Below are 5,915 nucleotides of genomic sequence, written 5' to 3'. Positions count from 1 at the left end.
TCAAAGCTAGATCCTGCCAGCTCAAAGCTAGATCCTGCCAGCTCAAATCTAGATCCTACCAACCCAAATCTAGACCCTGCCAACTCTATCAAGACCCTGCCAGTACATTATGGTAGAGGAATACGTTCCGGAAGGATCGAAAAACGCAGAAGAATACCCCAAATACATACCTACAAAAATTGTAATAGGACCCAAACCAATATCCCTAGAGGAATACCGGCACAGGCAAAACCGCCAAAAAGCCAACTTACAAGAGTTTAGGCAACGAATAAGCTGCGAACATAAACCCAAAAAACGTGGAGGTAGAAAGCGAAGGCACCAAAAAGAATGTGCAGAACAGCGAATAATTAACATCAGTCGCGGGCAACAAAAGAAGAAGTTGATAACCAAACTAAAAGATCTGCACAAAAATGGGTGGAACCCAGCAACAACAACAACGCAGAACCACCAAAAGGATCATTAGGAAATTTATAGTATGAACAGGGAAACAACCTTAGTAGACGTCATAAATCCAAAAACTAGGGAAGAAGAAACAAGGAGAATGTTAGCACAAATAAGACAGCTATAACTAATAAAAATACAAAAAAAAAAAAAATTTGTTTTAAAATTAAAAAACAAGAACTAATAATAAAAAGGAAAATTGTTTTTCTCATTCATTTTTTTTTTCAACCGTAAAATATTATTAACATAAAAATGACTTGGTGGAAAATTGCACTAAACGGCATATTAATAGGAATAGCAGGATACGAAGTAGGAAAAGAAACCTCAGGTGAAAACACCTATGAAACTAAAGTAATTAAATATCAACCACATCCTATCGTAGAAAACAAGGAAGAAGTTCCCGATAAGTGGTTGACCGCTTTTGCATGCGTAGCTACATGTTTAATTGTCGCAATGGTAATCTTGATAAAAAATTACATTAAAAACAAATTGAGACAATTAAACAATGTACAACATCGCGTATAACTCTCTCAATAAAAAGAAACAACTTTCAAAAATGCCAAAAGTTTTAAACCAGAAATGAATCAATGGAAAGAAATCCATGACACATTAACTGACGAAAAAACTAAAGCTAGTAAATCATACAAATGTATAAATAAGAGTATTCCTATAACAACGGAAACTATAGTAAAACATTTGAACATAATCTTGGAAGCCCTTAATAACATTAGACAGGTGATCAATGTAGCAAATCGCATACTTACCACAGAACACCAAAAGGAAGCTTGCCAATTTTTCATTGCAGTACGAGATAAACTTGTATCTTCGTTAGCTAGACACAATATAGAAGTAACAATACCAACCACATTAGAGGAGAATCTCCAGGTTGATTTTAACTTACTTCTGTCAGAACGCGTCCGAAGCCGGACTCCATCACCCTCTTTAAGTCAAGGGGAAGACACCAAAAAAGTAAACATCCCAACCATAAACGTCACAATGGTACAAACAGTAGTCGAATTCATTAAAACCGCCTCGTCAGTACTCCCAGAGTTTGATGGGAAGCCAGAAAACTTACACAGCTTCTTAGATGCCCTCGACATACTTGATCAAATCAAGGATGAGCACGAAGTTTTAGCAATAACAATGATAAAGACCAAGCTAAAAGGAACGGCAAGAAACTTCATCAGTAATGAAAATACGATTGGACAAATAAAAACAAAACTCAAAAACGCGATAAAAGGTGAATCGGTAGAGGTTTTAACCGCTAAACTTCTAAACGTTCAACAACGTAGTAAAACTGCTAACCAATACACAGCGGAAATAGAAAAAATTTCCAGATCACTAGAAGGAGCATATATCTCGGATGGATTAAACCCAGACTTAGCAACGAGATATTCTACACAGGCAGCCGTCAAGGCAATGTGTAAAAACAGCTCCAACAATAATGTTAAAATGATAATGCAAGCGGGAACGTTCACAACAATGAACGATGCGATCTCTAAGTTCACCAAAAGCTGTACCGAAATAACAGGCAGCTCGAATACAATTTTGAACGTACGACAACAGAGTCAGTACAGGAACAATTTCCGGGGAGGATACCGAAGTAACAACTATGGAAATTACCAAAATCGGAGATTCAGACCACAACCGAGATACAACAATAACTCGAGGTCGTACAGCAATAATAATAATAACCGAAGAGGATCACAAGCCCAAACCGGCAATAGATCCTACAACCAGACCCGCAATGTGCGCAGCTGCACCCAGACGGAAAACCAGGAAGCTCCACTTCAAAATTAATAGAAAGAAAAATATGTGTACTGAACCTAAATCTAAACAGCTATATATCCACAAGGACATCCCTAAATAATTCGATTTCAAATTTTTTAATTGATACGGGAGCAGACATTTCCATTATAAAAATGCATCAAATTAGTAAAACTCACAAAATTAATAAAGAACAAATTACAGATTTAAAGGGCATTGGTCAAGGAATAACTAGCACATTAGGCACACTTAAAGCGGATTTAAAAGGTGATGACCTTCTAATTTACCATAAATTCCATGTCGTAGAAGACGACTTTCCAATCCCATGCGATGGAATAATAGGACTAGATTTCATAAAGAACTACAATTGTATTTTAGATTATGGCAAAACAGAGGATAAATTAATCCTAAGGCCATATGATTTCCCCCAAACAATAACAATGCACCTAACAAATTGTCTGTCTGTCAACACACTTACTATCCCTGCTAGATCTGAAGTCATTAGACAAGTCAAAGTAAACACCGATAACAAAAACATCTTCATACCACACCAACAATTATCTGAAGGCATTTTCATAGCAAACACTATCACAAATAAAGATCAAACTTTTGTTAGAATTATCAACACAACACATAAAAACACAACTATTCAAAATTACAAGATCAATACCGAAAATTTAGACGATTACACACTAATTAAAACAACCACACACGATAAAAATTGCAATGATACAGAGAAATTAAAAAGATTAACAAAAAACTTTCCACAATTTGTCAACTCTCAACTAACAACACTATGCACAGAATTCATAGACATATTTGCACTAGAAACAGAACCAATTTCCTCTAATAATTTCTACAAACAAAAATTATACATGAAGGATGACACTCCTGTTTACATAAAAAATTATAGATTGCCTCAAACGCAAAAAGGAGAAATAAGCAAACAAGTAAATAAGTTAATCGAAGATGACATAATAGAACCCTCCATATCGGAATATAATAGCCCAATCTTATTAGTCCGTAAAAAATTACTCCCAGGTAAAACAGAAAAAAGATGGAGATTAGTGGTAGACTACAGACAGATAAATAAAAAGCTAGCAGCAGACAAATTCCCACTTCCAAGAATTTACGATATTTTAGATCAACTTGGAAGAGCAAAATATTTTTCATGCCTAGACCTTATGTCAGGTTTTCATCAAATCGAATTACACCCCGACTCCAGGGCTATAACCTCATTTACAGCCGATAATGGCACATATAGATTCAAAAGACTACCCTACGGATTAAAAGTAGCACCGAACTCATTCCAAAGAATGATGACCCTAGCATTTGCAGGCCTCAAGCCATCTCAAGCATTTCCCTACGTGGATGATTTAGTTGTATTAGGTTGTTCTGAAAACCACATGCTAAAAAATTTAAGAGACGTATTCTCCACTTGCAGAAAATTCAACCTAAAATTACATCCAGATAAATGCCTATTTTTCAGCCAAGAAGTAACTTATTTAGGACATAAATGTACAAACAAGGGAATATTACCCGACCCGAGCAAATTTGAAACAGTTGAAAATTACCCAACACCAAAAACAGCGGATGAAGTTAAGAGATTCGTAGCTTTCTGCAACTATTACAGAAGATTCGTACCGAATTTCGCAGAACACTCACGAAAATTAACTAGGCTTTGCAAAAAGAATGTTTCCTTCGAATGGACAGAAGAATGTCAAAAAGCTTTTGCCTATTTAAAGGAAGCATTAATTAGTCCAAAACTTTTGCAATACCCAGACTTCGTTAAAGAATTCTGCATAACAACAGACGCTAGTGGGTACGCTTGTGGGGCAGTCCTTAGCCAGGAACATAATGGCAAACAGTTACCAATTGCTTACGCTTCTAGGTCCTTCACCAAAGGTGAAACCAACAAAGCCACAATAGAAAAAGAATTGGCCGCAATCCATTGGGCCATAACCTTCTTCAGACCATATGTTTATGGCAGAAAATTTCTAGTTAAAACTGACCATCGTCCGTTAACATACCTATTCTCGATGAAGAGCCCTTCATCTAAGCTGACACGAGTAAGACTCGATTTAGAAGAGTACGATTTTGAAGTGGAGTATATAGCCGGAAAAGAAAATCATATTGCGGACGCATTATCCCGCATAACAATTACAAACTTAAAAGATGTGTCAGTGGAAGCAAGTAAAATATTAAAAATAACAACAAGATCAGCAGCGAAACAGACCAGCAGTAATGCTGAAAATAAAGAAAGTCACAAAGAGAACTCCAAAATTTACGAAGGGCTAAATAAATTTGAAGTAAAAAGACATGTCGAGCTCGTTTTCACTCCTCCGAAATTATATTTCAAAAAAGGAAAGAAAATTTGTAGCACTTTGGATACAAGCAACCTAATTGTTGAGGATAAGATTGATCTAGGACAATTCTTTACCAGGCTTGAAAGAGAAGCCGGCAATTTAGGACTTGTACAAATACAGTTGTCCTTAGGGGACAAATTGTTTAAAAGTAATTATACTGCAGTAGGCAAATTTATAGAAATGGGTAACAAAGTTCTCAAAAAGCTAACAATCGCTCTAACCCCAGAGGTTATATATGTGACAAATCCCGGGAAAATAAAAGAAATTCTGCACAAATATCATGACGATCCTATTAGTGGTGGCCACCCAGGAATAAATCGCATGACAGATAAAATGAAGCAGAAGTATAGCTGGCTGAATATGAAAAACGACATAAGAAAATACATAAAAAACTGCATCCACTGCAAGAAGAATAAGACCAATAAGCATATAAAAGAACCAATGACAATAACGGAGACACCTCCGAAGGCATTTGATATTGTACAAATCGATACAGTCGGACCATTACCGAAATCGATAAATGGAAACGAATATGCAGTTACCATCATATGTGACCTAACCAAATACTTGGTAGCGATCCCAGTCCCAAGCAAACACGCAACAACAGTCGCTAAAGCAGTGTTCGAAAATTTCATTTTGATTTATGGACGCATGAATACAATAATGACGGACATGGGCACAGAATACAAAAACAACTTATTCAAAGAACTGTGTAAACTGTTAAAAATTGAACATAAAACTTCAACACCGTATCATCATCAAACTTTGGGTACTGTAGAACGCAGTCACCGGACATTCAATGAATATATACGTTCATACATATCCAGTGACAAAGATGATTGGGATGAATACCTCAGGTATTTCACGTATTGTTACAATACGACGCCATCAACCACACATAAATATTGTCCTTTTGAACTAATATTTGCAAAAAACCCACCGAACTACGATTTTTTAAAAGAAAATAAAATCAGCCCATTGTACAATCACGAAGCTTATGACAAAGAAGTAAAATATAGACTTCAAATAGCACAGCAAAGAGCTAGGAAATTAGTCCAAGAGGCTAAAGAAAAACAAAAAACAAATTATGATAAAAGTAGCTATAGTAAGGAAATAAACATAGGAGATTTAGTATTAGTTAGAGAAGAGGCCTCCCATAAGTTAGAAAATAGATATAACGGATACTACAAAGTTAAAAATATCGATGAGAACAACAATTTTACTTTAATACCGCATAGCATAGGAAATAGTAATAAAAACAATAAAGAAATTATAATTCATAAGAATAGACTTAAAGCAATATCACTCCACTAGTAATAACAAAAAAAAAAAAAAAAAAAC

This window comes from Rhagoletis pomonella, unplaced genomic scaffold (assembly GCF_013731165.1).
Source record: "Rhagoletis pomonella isolate Grant_MI unplaced genomic scaffold, Rhpom_1.0 Rhpom_scaffold_00182, whole genome shotgun sequence".
NCBI lineage: Eukaryota > Metazoa > Arthropoda > Insecta > Diptera > Tephritidae > Rhagoletis > Rhagoletis pomonella.
The sequence above is the reverse complement of the archived record's forward strand: the minus strand, read 5'-3'. Positions refer to the sequence as shown.